This window comes from Canis aureus, chromosome 29, assembly GCF_053574225.1.
Source record: "Canis aureus isolate CA01 chromosome 29, VMU_Caureus_v.1.0, whole genome shotgun sequence".
NCBI classification, from domain to species: Eukaryota; Metazoa; Chordata; class Mammalia; order Carnivora; family Canidae; genus Canis; species Canis aureus.
In genome coordinates this window covers 18,145,131-18,162,107 of record NC_135639.1, presented here as the reverse complement: position 1 = coordinate 18,162,107, position 16,977 = coordinate 18,145,131, and the positions used below count along the sequence as shown (strand labels likewise).

General features: G+C 39.2%; 1 long non-coding RNA gene across 7 annotated transcripts in view; it reads right to left on the bottom strand.

The window, feature by feature from the left end:
• LOC144300794 (uncharacterized) overlaps positions 1–16,977 on the bottom strand; it is a 340,674-nt gene that overhangs the window by 302,965 nt on the left and 20,732 nt on the right. The gene's annotated exons all lie outside the window — the stretch shown is intronic.

Sequence of the window (16,977 nt, the reverse complement as noted above, 5' to 3'; positions counted from 1 at the left end):
ATCTTTTTTAAAACTAAGTTTTATAAATAACATCTGATAACTCTGTGTATATAAAAACTAAACTCCAACAGCCACAAAGACCTGTCCATAAGTTTACAAGAAAGGGATTTTGTTTTGTTTTTTTTTTCTTTTGTTAAACTAGCAAAGTTTCTATTATACTTTCCTTCCTTGTCCATATTTTTTAATAATAAATTTATTTTTATTGGTGTTCAATTTACAACATATAGAATAACACCCAGTGCTCATCCCATCAAGTGCCCCCCTCAGTGCCTGTCACCCATTCACCCCCACCCCTAGTTCATTTCCCAGATTTAGGAGTGTTGTTGTTGGTGTTTTTGGTTGTTTGTTTGTTTGTTTGTTTGTTTTTAATGACAGTTTTATAAATACTCTGCAGGTTGAGTTCATCGGTGCTGCTGGCTGGGTCTCCAGTCGTTTTCAGGCTTGACTGGAACTAGAGAATCCAATTCTAGGTTCACTCATGTGTTCTTTGGCAGGCTGCGGTTTCTTACTGGCTACTTCCCTCAGAGCGAGGGGGAAAGAAAGAGAGAGAGAAAGGAAGGGAGAGAGGGAGAGGAGGAGGGAGGGAAGGAGGGAAAGAGAGGAGGGAGGGAGGGAAAGAGAAAGCAAGAAGGAAAAAGAGGTGGAGGAAGAGGAGGAGAAAGAGAACATACTGAGTTCCTCTCCTGGTTTCACCCTTATCAGCTGTGTGACTGTGGGAAAGTCACTGAACTGCTAGATTCTGGTTCCGTAATTTGTAGAAGGGGCTGATAGTAATAGCAACTATCTCTTAGAATTGATGAGCAGATGTAACTAAACAGATGAAGTGCTTAGAACAGGACCTGGTACAGAATCAGAGCTTGACAGATGTTAGCTGCTACTATTGTTTCAAATCTACAACTTATCTTCCATGCCAGAAATCCCTGGATCCCAAAGCTAGAAAGAGCTCTCTCTTTCCCAAACACAGATGAGGAACAAAGGGATAATTATTCAGTAAGTTTTCACAACCAGTGAGGGCCATACGAGGAGCTGCAAGAGGACCAAGAGAAGCCACTGCTGATTCTCCATCTGTGCAAAGAAGGTCCAAATTTTTCATATTCTTTAATACATTCCCTACTTCATTTCCATTGTAAAAACCTTCATATTGCTCTGTGATTTAAACAGAAATTCTCAGACTCATGTTTAAGGATGTCACTCACAGCCTGTATCCAGGTTACCTTTTCCGGCCTTCCAGGTGGTGATTTCTTATACATCTGAGCTGCCTCAGAGAGACTGGACTCCTGGACCTGCTCTGAGCTCACTGTGGGTTTTCCCACATCTTCCCCCTGCCACTCCTCTTCTTTCCTCCCTCTTTCATCTTTCCAAACCACACTCATGCTGCAACTCCTTCAGCTCCATGCAGCCTTCTCTACTACGTACTCATAAGCAATTGCTTCTGCTTCTTAATTCCTATAATTCTCTGGGCTATTTATCATTTGTTCACTCAATTAGACTTTTATTGACAACTGACAATTTTTTTCCATTTGTGAAAAAAAAGTTAGAACTCTACACCACACGTGAAAATAGATTCCAGATGGATGAAAAAGCTAACTGGAGTGAATAGGCAATTCTACAGAGACAGAAAATAGATTGGTGGTTGCCAGGGGCTGAGGGGTTGCTGGGAAATGGAGAGTGACTGTTAAGAGACAGGGAGTTTCTCTTTGGGATGATGAAAATGTCCTAAAATTGATGGTAGTGATGGTTTCACAACTCTATAAACATAGTAAAACCATCAATCGGTACACTTTAATGACTAAATTATATGACTGCACATCATAGCTTTGTTAAATTTAAGTATATATTTTTTAAGGCTTCTGAAAAAAGTTAACCAGAGATAATTCATAGAGCTCACGCTTATGAATTGTGCATTTTTCTGGATGTGTATTATAGACACATAACAAGTTTGTTTTTAAAAATCTAACTGGATAAGGAAGATCTATTCAGGTCCTAGGGGACACTACAGAAAAATGGATTTTGGGCAGGACTTTCCTTGGCATGATAAATCACTAAAAGCCATAAAGTAAAAACCAACATGGGGGATCCCTAGGTGGCTCAGTGGTTTGGCGCCTGCCTTTGACCCAGGGTGTGATCCTGGAGTCCCAGGATCGAGTCCCACATCACTTCTGGCATGGAGCCTGCTTCTCCCTCTGCCTGTGTCTCTACCTCTCTCTCTCTCTCTCTCGCTCTCTCTCTTTCTCTGTCTATCATGAATAAATAAATAAAATCTTAAAGAAAAAGAAAAACCAACATGTCATATTTTGCTATCTACATGTAACAAATTAAATTCCCTGTCAGCTAATGACATCATAAAAATATGATGTCATATTTTTGGTCTTTTTGGAAAGACCAAAAGAATATGTACTATACTTATATGAATATATATATATATATATATACACACACACATATACATATATAATTTATATATTAAATTATAATTTAATTTTTATAAATTATATTTAATTATATTTAATTAATATAATATTTAATTATATTTAATTAATATAATATTTAATTTTATTTAATTAATTTATTTAATATTTATAAATTATAATTATAATTTAATTTATAAATTAAATTATACATATATAATTTATACCTATCAAAGATGGATTTAATATTTCTAAAATAAACACTCTTAAGAATTAATAAAAACTATAAACAATCAAATATAAAATAAAGCAGGCAAAGATATGGACTGGGGTTACAAATGGCTGTGACCAAGACAAAGTACTGGCTTGGAACTGCTGGGGAAGAGCTCTATTCTAGGATGTCTCTTCATTGCTCCTCGGTAACTAATAAGCACCCAGCATGGTTAATACATATTTCTCAAAGGCAACATTCTTATTTTGCCTTCCTTGAGTTTCAGTTTGCCCTTTATCTTTTTCACTCTAACAGACTTTACATTCTCCATCTCTACTTCAATAGCAAATGTTCCTTTTTTAGTTGTATAAAAGCAAAAATATTTTGTGTCTGTGATTTTAGTAAAACCCTTCTATTTCATACTTATCTTTTTTTATACTAAAGATTATTTTTCCGTTGATATGTTGCTGTAGCCCAAACTAATTTATTGCTCTTCCATGCTGACTTACATGTGATCTGTTGAGAACGAGTGTGTAATATTTCAGTGGGTCACAGGATGGGTACTTGGCATTTTCATCAGAAATTCCATCCTCAGTGTAACATGCAAAATTATTATGCTTTCAGGAACTGAAAGTAATTGCCTTGGACAAAAAGTAGAATTTCCCATTTGCTAATAAAAATAGTAAAGAGTTCTAATGTACTAATTTGGCTCTAGTGTCATGTTTCCCTTTTCAATAGCATTTGAAAAAAATGCACACAGGTAGATAGAAGTAAAAGAAAAATCTTAGTCTTGGATTAGCCACAATAGTAGGAGAATTTACCAAAAAAATAGGAAGTGATTTTTTTTTTTCTCTCATGCTGAGGAATTTAACGAGGAAAAAAATATCCTGTTAGGAAATGAATTTCTCACTCTTTTTTGTTCATCCCTGCCCCCTACCCACCTCCCCTCTGGTTACCATCAATTTGTTCTCTATAGTCAAGAGACTGTTTCTTGGTTTGTCTCTCCTTTTTTTCCCTTTGTTCATTTGTTTTGTTTCTTCCATCCTACATATGAGTGAAATCATAGGATATTTATCTCTCTCTGACTGGCTTACTTTGCTTAGCATTATACTCTCTAGCTCTATCCATGTTGTTGCAAATAGCAAGATTTCATTCTTTTTATGGCTGCATAATATGGCCCCCGCCTGTGTGTGTGTGTGTGTGTGTGTGTGTGTGTGTGTGTGTGTGAGAGACATCTTTATCCATTCATGTTTTGATGAACACTTGGACTGCTTCCATAATTTGGCTATTGTAAATAATGCTGCAATAAACATAGAGGCACACACTTCTTTTTGAATTAGTGTTTTTGTATACTTTGGGTAAATACCCAATAGTGCAATTACTGGATCATAGGGTAGTTCTATTTTTAATTTTTTGAGGATCCTCCATATGGAGGCTCCACAGTGCCAGCACCAGCTTGCATTTTCACTGACAGTGCACAAGGTTCCTTTTTTGCCACATCCTCACCAACACTTGTTTCTCAGGTTGTTGATTTTAGCCATTCTGACAGATGTGAGGTGATATCACAAGTGAGACTTTAATTTGCATTTCCCTGATGATAAATGATGATGAGCATATTTTTTTTTTTGATGAGCATATTTTCATGTGTGTGTTGGCCATCTATATATCTTCTTTGGAGAAATGTCTGTTCATGTCTTCTTCCTTTCTTCTTTTTTCACATGTCAGATATCTTCTTCGATGTGGCCTCTTCTCTCTCTTTAGTTGTGGAGTTTGTTCTGTTGGTCTTCATGTCTATTTCTAGAATATTTAGATGATTTGATTGTTATCTAGTTGTGTTCATGGGACAAGGAAAGCCTAGGGTCCTCTTACTCTACCACTATCTTCCTGGTCCCTCTCTTCTGCCCATTTTTAAGAGGATTAGTTGGTTTTTTTTGGTGTTGCATTCTATAAGTTCTTTATATATTTTGGATACTAAGCCTTTATTGGATATGTCATTTACAAATATCTTCACTCTTATTTTCCTTACCCAAAAGCTGAATTTGAGAGAGCCACAGAAGTGGAGGTTCATGGGATTGAACCTCCAGTTACTATCCCTTCCCCCCATGCCACAACCTACACTTAAAGGTTGATTTAGTAACTGATGGAAAATCCTGTGAGTACCTCAAATACCACAGGCCTAAAGCCCTTCTAGAAGCTGTCTCTCTTGCTTTGCTCCCAACAGTACCACAAAAATCCAGGGCTCAAGACTATTCTATGGTCCACTCCCAACTCTCAGGATTGAGCTAAATCTGTGGGCCCAGTTTGTGCTGGCTATTCCCATTCTACCAGTGGAGCCACTTTCAGTCTACAGCACCAAAGGTAGGGGGAATGGTGGCAGGCATCCTTTTCCATGAGCAATGTATACCTCTGATACCTAGGGAAGTCAATCCTACCTTTTCTGCTGTGTGCTCCCACACCACATGACAGGCAGTCTCCTGGAAAGGGCTTTTGAAACTCCTGTTCCACAAATTTTTTAGGACACTTCTAAGTGATGTCCTCTCTTGTTCTATTCATGGAGTGATGACTCTCTTGGGTCAGTCTGAAGTCACGCCAGACAAAGAACAGACATTTCTTGCACAAATGGGGCCATACCTTTTAGTCCACCAATGGTCCCTCACCTATCCTTCCCACTGGGAGAAGTGTGTGGACATCCAGGACATGGTCAACACATCCTAGAAATGTATTGATTACGGCCTAAAGAGTTCAAGAGAAGATCAAGTTACATTCTTCCCTTTATGCTATAATTCTGAAAAGTGAGCTTAACATGACTAGGAAATGAATTACCATTCACCCTTTCTTATATACACTGGGTATAACTTGCATTTGTGGCATCAACAAAACACAGTGACAATCTCAAAGAGAGTCATTGGAAGCCAATATTCTTAGACAACATCATGGATAATGCAGTATTATGAGTAATGATATAACTAGTATTAAATAAGTAGCATTAGGGAGCTGTAGAACCACCCCAGTCAGTGTTCTGCAGCCCTGCGGAAAAGCATAGTCCTCAGAAAGATACAGGGCTCAGTGCGGGGACCAGCAACTTCTATTCGGTATGAAGTGCTCTATTCAGTCACCACCGCATAACTCGCTTCGCTTATACTCAGTTTTGAGGATATTCTGGATTAATTGTTCATGTGCAGACATTTCTTACTGGTTTCCGTAAAGATTGAGCCCTGAACTACAAGTATGGAAATCTGATTTCTGAACTTGAGTCTGGAACTGACTAGGTTTTACGGTCTTGAAGAAATTACTTATCCTGTCTGAGCCTAAAATTCTCATTTATTTCTAAAATGAGGGGTTTGAGCTAGATGATTTCTAAGGTCCTTTTGAGTTCTAGGATTCTGTGATGATTTTTTTTCTTGAAAAACGAAAGGGGGGGTATGTCATAATGTTGAAATGTTCTGCCTTTGTGCTTTTCACCTAGTAATGGGTCCTTAGACTTACTAATGGCCAGAGGAAGAGGAATCGTGACATCAGGTTTAATGGAAACTGTAAAAGCATGCAAAAAAATTTTTTTTAAATTAGAATTAACAAGGAAAAAATTGAGTGGTTTGTGAGCTGGTTTGTGCACATTTCAACACAAATCTATTCTAAAAACCTATGGTATTGTGAGTAATAATATTGCCACCTTGTTCTCTCAGTGAGTTATGAAATTTGCCAGAAATTTGGCTGTTCATTTGGCAGCAAAGAACCATAGCTTATGGACCCAAACATGAAGAGCTGGTGTCTAAATACAATGATGGATCTTTATGCATTGATTGGACAATGAACCACTACTCTTTTTATCAATAAATCATTATACTGTGCAGGAGCACTTGAATTTTGTAATACATTTTATATGACCTTGCTGACCTCCTATTATTCAAATGGGGGAGATGGAAAACACTTTAAGGAACTTAGATTTTGATATATCCCATTATATTGTCCTTAAACTTTGTTTATAACACTAAAATGTGGCTCCTTCAATTGGCTAAGATCCTGGAGTTCAATGAGTGGGAAAAAGAGGACAAGTTATTCACTCATCTTTGTATTGCTAGGAGGAGAGACCCTGGCACATAGCAGGTGTTCAAAGGAATGTTTGCTGCATGAATAATAACCTTAATTGTATCATTTATTTTATCCTCATAGAAAAAGTCTAAGATATACCATTTGCTTGCATTCATGAGACACCTCTTGAATGTTTTTGATCTCTAGCTAGAATATAGTTTCTGGTTCACAAAGCTCCACGGGATGAATTATCTCATCAACTAGGAAACATTTTCTGAGCCCTACTAAATGTCATGTTCAATGATGAAAAGAAAAGTCTTTGCTCTCAAGGATCTTAAAATTCAGCATAAGAAAGAGTTAGACATAATCCTACAAGGCAACTGAACGGAATATAACAGAAAGGCAGAAGAAGGATGAGTTTGCTCTCTCTTTCCTGAGTTGGGACATCTATCCTCTCCTGGCTTAGACATCAACATTCCTGCGTTTCAGGTTTCAGACTTGGACTGAATTACCCACTTGCTTTCCTGGTTCTCCAGCTTGTAGACAGGAGACTTCCACAATCACATGAGCCAATTCTTATTATCTATCTATCTATCTATCTATCTATCTATCTATCTATCTCATCTGACTAGTGGTGGAAGAGAATATAAGTGTGGCCATGGGCAAATTGGATTAGATCTGCTTTTAATACCTAAATGCATAAGGGTAAGGTACAAAGCTTAGAAAAGAAATTAAGGCTGAAAATACGAACAGATGGTCACCTGTCAGAAGTAATTTCCCAAAGACCATGGGAGGAGATCCTTTATTCTCGAGTATTGATTACTGGAGTATACCATATGTAACAAGTAGTCAAAAAAAGAGAAGCAGGAGGAAGAACTGAGATAAACATGGAAGGAGAAGAAATAAGAGCTCATGGTCTTAAGAGTCAAGTGATGAGGGATTATATCTATTTTATCTTCTCTACCACCCTTTCAGGAAGACAAAGAGCAAGTATGTTTACCTCCATTTCACAAAATAGACACCCAGAGGAGCTAAAAGACCTCACTGAAGCCATGCGGAGTATGAGGAATAGAAGCAAGATTCAAATCCAGGTCTTCTCACTGCAAGGTCAAAGCTCTTTAGCCAAGTATTTCTCCTCAGTGTAAGAGAAGAGTTCTGTTAAGTGTTGTGATTTCAGGGGATCTCAGATGGCTCAAATTGAACAGACACATTTACTTCACTAACTTTCCACACTGCCTGAAATTTTCATCACCAGCATTGCTCTTTGGGATAAAGGAATTTTCAGAAGGCCTTTAAAATTGCACATTTGCAGGAGAATTTTAACACATGAACACATTAGCAGCTCTAAAGGTGAGTTCTCTCTCAGGACAGCCCTGTTCACAGCCCCTTTTCATCAAACTTTCAAAGAAATGGCAGGTCATAAAGGATGCCAGAACACGAGAGGAAGAGAGAAGGAAATGTCTTTTGTAGGCTGAAAAGTCTTAGCAGCTACCAATTAAGTGTGCTCCAACCAAATCAAACGGGGTAATGGAAATAACCCAGGACTGGTTGAATAATGTAACCAGGATGGTAGCTGGGTGGCCTAGATTAGGCTTAGGTTCTTTAGGGCTAGAATTGTAACAGAGCACCTCACATAAGGCAACACAAGCAGTGAGAATCAGAGGGCAAGTATCAAATTCCCAAGACCAGAGAGGACACCCCAAATATCAGAAGCCAAAGGTAGGACTGGGATGGGGAGATCATAGAACCAGATAGAGATGGGAACAGAAGTGGCCAGGATTAGGTAAAGGAGACTAAAGGAATGGTATGGAGGATAGGAGAGGGAATAGGGGAATAGGACCTTAAACCACCGTGAATATTTATGACTATTGATCAGGAGCCAATGAGTGTATGGGTTGATCACGTGTGAACCCAGCATCATGACCATCTAGCTGTGTGACCTTGGAAAAAATACTTTGTCTTTCTGAGTCTCACATTGCTCATCTATTAAAAAAAAAAAGCCATTTGATTAAATTATTTCTAACACCTTTCCAGGTTTCAAATCAAATGATTTTTTTCTATTCTCTTCCATTTTCTATTGTTGAGATCAGAGATACCTTATACCTTTACTGCAAATCCAAAATAAAAATCACACTCAAAATCTCTAAAAAAAAAAAAATCCATTTCTTATCTACATTAAGGAAACTGTCAGATACTTAAGAAAAGAAATTACCCATTGATTTATTTCTTACTTTCTAAACAGCTATTCCTTTTAGCAAGAATAAAAGTGAAACAAACCAAGGGGTGAAAACAAGAGGGCATTTTAAATCTCTAAATTGAAACAGAAAAGGAAGAAAGGTTTAAAGGTAGCATAATAACAGCTTTTCTGTTTTCCCACTAAGAGCTTTTTCTCTAAAAGGTTCACCCAGAATGCTAATAAGACAAAGTTTCAGAAACGCATCAAATGAAACTATTTCCATATCTGATGGCATTAATCCTCTCTGTAGTTCAGGTGGGATTAAAAGCAACCCCTAAGGACTTGGCATCCTTTGTAGATTTTCCAAGTACACTTGTCCAGGTGTTCTAGGCAAGGGCATCAACCTGTTCATCCCATATTTCTCAAGAGCTCAATGGAGCCTGAGCATGTTATCTATCCCCCGAAATCATCTGCTTGCTACAAGAGGCACCAGTTTCAGAGACTGGTTAGATGAGAGCTCTCTAGTGGAAGCAGATTACTATTGGGGATTTCATTTCTAGGACAAACCTATCAATATGTTAGGTTTGGGATAGTTTTGTTAGTATAGTTATTATAGGTCCTATCATTTATGTCTATATTCTCCTATTTAGCAGAAATAAAACATGAAATCTCCCATATAAATAAAAATGGAAGATTGGGTAAATTCTACTTTCTGTGTAATTTCTGTCATTAATTCATGCATTCTGTACATTCCAAATGAGCTAACTAACAGGATTTGGAGTTAAAGTCAGTCTACCTAAGTCCTAGTTAGTTACGTCTTTGACCACTACCCCAAATAGTAGCTGTCCATGCTTTTAAAATATGAAAAATGCAAATAAAGAAGAACACTGTTAGCAATGTCTTAAATTCTCCAGGTGCCTCCTCTCTGGATCAGTACAGCAGCAGCAACATCAAGTTCTACTTCTGCTTGATAAAGACCTCAGGTCAGCACAAGCTGCTTTCCTTCCTCTGACTCCTGATTCCACGCCACCTGGAAACACAGTCAGGCTTACACAATAAAAGGTCAGTCATGGAGAGTAAGCAATATTGGAATCTCATCAAAATCATCTTTAAAATTGCACTCCAAAAGAGCATTTGTAATTTTCAGCTCCAAAATACTTTGTAATTAGAGACGCTACACATCAGGAAGAAAATGACAAAGTTGACATTTCTACTGAGAAATCGCTGAAACCAAGGAATCTGTCTCCAAATGTATTAATTACAGAAAGATGCTCTTGAATGGTGGTTGGTGATAATTACTAATGCTAAAAATAATGTTTTCTCTCTATCAGTTATGACAATTCCACTTAGGCTCCCTGAAGTCTCATCTTCTCTATAAAGTCTTCTTAGACAATGGGTTTTGTTTTCATAGATGGTAATAGAAAGTTTACTCATTAAATGTTCGGATGACCCATAGCTAATAAGGTTTACTATACCAGAGGAGATCTAGAGTCAAACTAGCATTGACAGATTGGACTGGCTGTCAAACTCCAAGCCAGTGTGTGCAAGGAGCAAACACACAGCAGAGTCTCTGAGGAAGGAGGAACAACCAAAAAGTATCTTGATCATGTTGCCCTGCAATGGTCAAAAAGACTTACAGGCTTGGTTCATCCCCAGAACATTCCAGGCTTACTCAAAAACAATGAGAAGCACAAGTCAGAGCACAGACAATAAAATAAGTATTCCTTTCCTTGCTCCTTCTGGGTATCTTTGTGGTCACTGCTGAGAATATGCCCACAAGTGTCTTGAAGACCCTTCCATTTTTTCCCCCTTTATCCTCTTTTCCTTACTAGTCTCCCACAAGGGTCATACTGAGATTTCCCATGTACTGAGGCTCAGAACCGCCCACTTTTATACAGTTCTTCTTGACTCTTAACAAATTGTAGGTATTGTTTGACACTGCTACTCCAAGAACTGGCCCTGGCAAGCATAGTTTGGTCTAGGATAGTCACATCCATTAGTATCTATAAAGAAATAAGTCTTTTACTCCTAACTCTGGGAAACGAACTAGGGGTGGTAGAAGGGGAGGAGGGCGGGGGGTGGGGGTGACTGGTTGGCGGGCACTGGGGGAGGCACTTGATGGGATGAGCACTGGGTGTTATTCTGTATGTTGGCAAATTGAACACCAATAAAAAATAAGCTTATTATTAAAAAAAGAATCAGAGGAGAAAACAAACTCAAAAAAAAAAAAGAAAGAAGTCTTTTGCTAATATAGATCACCTCCCTTTTCAAACTTTGATGATGATGATGATGAAGTAACATCCTGCCCACCTTGGCTGAAGATAAGAAGGGCTGAAGGGAGGATCCTGCCCTGCCAGAGTCCAGAATTGGCAGTACCAATTTTATGAATTTAAGCAACATGCTTCTCTCTGGGCCTCAGTTCCCTCACCTGTAAAACATGGTTCAGACACTCAGATAGTCAGATTCTCTGTCTTGTCTCTACATTGGTCTTGTTCTTATGTCCTTGGATCATTCCATTTTGTTCAGTCTCCAGAGTAGTATTCTCAGGCTGTTAGTGCCATCTTCTTAATTTGATCACAAACTCATGGCTTCATTGCATCTTAGGGCAGGAAGAGATGCCAGCCAAGTTCTAATCAGCCTCAGAGAGGAGGAAAGGCCAGCTCAATCCACAGTTGTTATAACCTATACCCACCATTATTCCAAAGAAGCTTTAGGGCAGCTTAGCAGGATACATCATACAAAACAATGGAGTAGAGGAAAAGATAGAAAAGCAAGGACAGAGGCATATGGAGCCTGAGAGCCACTGGAGATAAAAATAATAATAAAAGCTTACTTCGACAATTCTGTGGGTAGTGCCAATTCAGAACCACATATTTGGCTCTGAGTTCTCTAGCAGCCGAAGGAAAAAGGGAAACCCAGTGAGTTGAGAGGAAGTCTTTCTAACATTCTTTCCTCTGTTCCTTCCCGCCTAATATAGTGCTCAAAGCTAACTGAAGAGTTAATGATTTATGAGACTGGAGCTCTTCAAGTCTTTGGCTAACTCACTGCTCAAGAAGGATATAGAAATCATAACCTAGGGAGCTGATCCTGTTCCTTGTCAGGCATGGGTTGCAGAGGGCTGTTGTTTCCTGGCATCCCTGCCAGGGAAAACCATAGAGAAATGTTGGTCCATTGTAATGTTTCCAGGTTTCCTTGTAATATCTTACTCACTGGCATAAGTACTGAAAGATGATTGCTGAAAACATGTTTCTCACTCTTTGCTGAAAACATGTTTCTCACTCTTTCCCTTTAGAATACAAAAGCCTTCATGTGCTCCCAAAACTGTCTTTGATGCATCATTAAATAAATGCCTGGCTTTCTGAAGAGAGACACCTTTCCTCAGCAGGACAAAGACTATTTCCAAATACTTCCATTCCAAATCAGAAAGAGCTGGTTCTACCTTCTCCTCAAAGTGCAGACACAGACAGTGATGAGAAACCTGGCAAAACGAGTATTTTTCAGAAGTCTGGGAGGCAGTGTGGTACTAAGATCAATCCTTAGGGGTCCTTATATTTAAATAGTGGCTTTCAGGGATCCCTGGGTGGCGCAGCGGTTTGGCGCCTGCCTTTGGCCCGGGGCGTGATCCTGGAGACCCGGGATCGAATCCCACGTCAGGCTCCCTACATGGAGCCTGCTTCTCCCTCTACCTGTGTCTCTGCCTCTCTGTCTCTCTCTGTGTGACTATCATGAATAAATAAATAAAATCTTAAAAAAAAAAAAAAAATAAATAAATAAATAAATAAATAGTGGCTTTCAGTTTCTAAAGCATTTGTGTATCTCCCATCTGTCCTAAAAATCCCCGTGAGTGAGGTAGGAATGATTGTAGGATTCCCACTTCTGGAAGAGAATCTGAAAATGATTAAGGGTCTTTTGAGAGATGGATTACACAATGACAAAGATTCTGTTCTTGACCAAACTATGGTTAGGATTCTTGGAGCCCTTTGCTTCTCAGGACCCCAAAATGGGCTTCTATCTCTATTCTTGGGGAGTCCAGTTTTAGGAAGGACCCTGTGAGGTTAGTTTAGCCAGAATTACCCACTATCAATATCTGATCCAATGCCCTAGGTGATGTTTGATCCCTCTGACCTTCCTTTAGCAGGAATCCTACCAGGTCAGGCCAGAAAACCCCCCACCTTATCCCTGATATTTCCTCTCAGCAATTTTCCATCCACTGACCCCCAAGCTGTTCCTTGGCTCTAAGTCTCCACTTGCCCATGCAGTATGCAAAGTTCAGCTTGGTTCTGTATGGAGGTTGCATTTCCCCTATCATGTAGTTCCTGAGTAAAGTCTATTTTTACCACTTTTCATGACTGTCCAGCTCTAGTCTTTCTTTGGTAATAGCCATGGGTCATAGAAGTAGAGTAGAAGGCCTTATAAGGTGGAATATGAATAGTGAGGTCCTGGTTCTGCCTCCTACTACCTAGTTATTTGATCTCAGACAAGTTACTCTCTCTTGGGTTAAGATGGGAGTAGGGATGGACATGACTCCACCATCACTAGTAAGCAAGCGTAATCCAAGCCCCTCTCGCTAGCCTGCCTCTTTCTCTGCTCTTCTAAAGGCCATCTTTTCACTGGGAAATTGGCCTCTGTATCCCCACCTCACATTTGCTCTGCCTAGCATTTAAATTAAGAGAGAAACAAAGTCATTTATCTAAGAGGTGTGAACACACATGGGCAGGTTTGGCCTTGGTTTGCCTCTTGTTCACCATGAATGACTTTATCATGAGGCAGTTGGGTTGTAGGTAGAGAAATGGTCAAAGCATTTTGCCTTTATAAAAGAAATTTTCATCTACTTAACCTTCATGTTTCACACATAAGCAAGATAATGATGCCTTAGCTGTTGCCACTTAATGTAGAAAACCCAGGTTAGCATTCTTTGGCATGACTTTTGTGAATAAAAAGCAGCAGTCTTTATTAGGTTATTCAAGCCTCCTTCTAATTTAGAAAGACCAGAACAGATTTCCCAGACTCCAAAGTAATTACAGATGAGAGCAACTTCATCTTATAAGCCACCCACAACCTGTCCCCTCCAGCCCAAACCAGTAGGGATTGGTCTTCACTCCCTAAATTCCTTCCCATGGTACTCTATTGCAGGCACTATAATCTGATGTTGAACACGGTTTTTAAAAACTGCTTAATCAGCTGGAGAAAGTCTCTGGATGTTCTCACTGACACAGAAAGAAAAAGCCAGAAAGAATAATGTATGCCATAGGCCCTAAGTCCAGCATGGACCAGTTTAGAATCCTTTGTCAGAAAGAGTTGCATTTCTATTTCCTGGCTATGTTTCCATTGTAGCCCAGTTTAATCTTCCCTGCAAATGAAATGTGTTTTCATCAGTTTTCCTTAGGAATTGCCCTTCCATACAACGACGCACTCCAGTTGATTAACTGGAGCTAGTCTTAGATGAAAACTGGAAGTTGTCGTTCTTCCTTGCATTGTTCGCTCAGAAATGCCAATGACACACTAAAGCAGTAAGACCTAAGGGTAGATTATAACCTCGATTGTTTCCTATAGTCATAATGACCTGAAAAAATTGAGAAAATACATTTTAACCTAACATTCCTTTATAAAACAGAGTGATTATGAAAATCTTTGGGATGTCTAAGTAGCATCTAAGGGGGAAAGCACTTTTGTTGCAGTATGGCAATGATTCCATTGTCCCTTGTAAAATAATAAATTCTATACAATAATTTCAATTATGTACCATAGTGAGGCAGGCAGCCCTACAATCTCCAACAATGGTAGTGTACCCACAAATGTGTAAGTGTATTGAAAATCTGTTGCTATCAAAGTGACTCTGCAACCAAATGAACTCTCTACCAGACTGACCTCAGCATCCACACGTTTACAATTTACTATCATGACAGCAAAAGCTGTGGAGTCTCCTCCAGATCTTCTCTCCAGTCTGGTGCTCTCATCCTTCCTCCAGCACTCAAAAACAGCTGCCACGCTTCTATTCAGAATTATCTGCATCAGGGGCTCCTGGGTGGCTCAGTTAAGCATCTGAGTCTTTGACTCAGGTCATGATCATGGGGTCCTGGGATCGAGTCCCACACATCAGGCTCCCTCCTCAGCTTATCACTCTGCCCCTCCCCCCTGCTCATGCTCTTTCTGTCTCATGCTCTCTCTCTCAAAATAAAAAAAATAAATTAAATTAAAGAATTATCCTCATCAATAGGAACTGCTTTCCCTAGCAATATCTTGGAAGTTAATCAAGGCACAATTCCCCACACAGGAGAAATGAAGCCTGCAGCCAATGACTTAATAATATGCCATATTAAAGGTGGACCCTTTTATTTCCCCTGGGACAATTCTGGGGTCCTACCCTACTTCACAGCCCCCTGTACCATCATACTGAAGCTAGATCCTCAATCCTTATCTAAGTTTTCTGCAGACCTCTCCTGCTTCTCTTTTTCCTTTCAGGCTACACCTGAGAGCACTCATTCAAGAAATCATTTACACAGGAATCCTATCTCTAGCTCTGCTCCCAGGAATCCTAACTTAAGGTACTGAGTAAGGAGAAAGGCCAAGCATAGGAAATCACATCTGTATGTCAATGGTGGTAGCCCCTACCATGGGAGGTGTAGGTCTCTAATTTTCATTCCGTGGTGTGTTTCAGCATCAAAGAATAGGAGCATCCTTGGACTTCAAAGGCTCGGTGTGTCCTGATAGGCACATAAATTTAACCATATAACCAGCAGGAATCACGCTCTAAGGAATGATGGCCATGGAAAATATGCCTTAGGAATGCATGTATTTGCAAGGGTTTTTTAAATTTTTATTGATTTATTCATGAAAGACACAGAGAGAGAGAGGAAGAAATATAGGCAGAGGGAGAAGCAGACTCCTGACAAGGAGCCCGATGCAGGACTTGATCCCGGATCCCAGAATCATGACCTGAGCCAAAGGCAGATGCTCAACAGCTGAGCCACCCAGGCATCCCTGTATTTGCATAGTTTTTTAGGAAGGCTACTATCTAATTTAAGACAAAGTTCAATCACTTATTTGAGGGTAAGATGAAGTTAAGCTAAAGCAAAGGTATTTTAACGGTTGGAGAAGTTGGGTTTAAACTTGATCAAACATTTGTTGAGAAGTCCCCAATGCAAAGTTTTATACTAAATGCCTCATATTTGAGTAGCCCATGAAAGTATATTTGTGCATCTGAATTCTATTTGGGAATATGAATGAAATACAAGTGGGTTAATTTTGTGGTAGTCTGTAAATTGTGTAAGTACTGCACCAGACTATAAGCTCCTTGAAGGTTGAGATCTTTTTCCAAATAAATGTGCCAATACTCTTGAAATGGGTATCTACTACTTTTTTGCCTGTCCAGAATTGAAATCTACATTTTAGTAGCAGTACTTTGTTTTTGTGAACTATGTCTCTGGACTCAGCCCAACTGGTTCTGGTGGAACTGGCTCTGTTCCTCAGATCCAGGGCACTTTTATATCCCCTGGTGAGAAGGACTGGTTAAGGGATGGGCTATGAATTCAAATCAATCTGAGATTGCTTCTGGAACAAGTGGAAGAAACGTTTTTTGGGTTTTCCCCCCAAGTTAGTGAAATGTATAGAAGGCAGGCCTGGAGCTCTTAGAGCCATCTTTCCATAACAAGGAGACAGTTGGCAAAAGAATAAAACCAACACAGAAGCAAGCAGAGTTGAAAGATGAAAAGCAAATAATTGTATCCCAACATATCCCTGTCCTATTACAAAAGGCAATAAATTAAAAAAAAAAAAAGTCTAGGCCATCTTAAGTTAGATTTGTTACTTTCATGGATTCAGCCTGGGTGGCTCAGTGGTTAAGCATCTGCCTTTGGCCCAGGGCATGATCCCAAGTTCAGGGATAGAGTCCTGCATTGGGCTCCCTACATGGAGCCTGCTTCTTCCTCTGCCTGTGTCCCTGCCTCTCTCTGTTATTCTCTCATGAATATATAAATAATATTTTTATAAAAAGATTTGTTAGTTTTAATCAAATACCACAAGTAAGCCCTAACTCCATGATACGCATTTCATACATATTTTAAGAATGAATGTGTTAGAATGTTTTGTTGTCTTAACTAGCAAGTAGACAAATTCTTTTGAATTATAGCAATTACCTCTAATTTAAAAATATG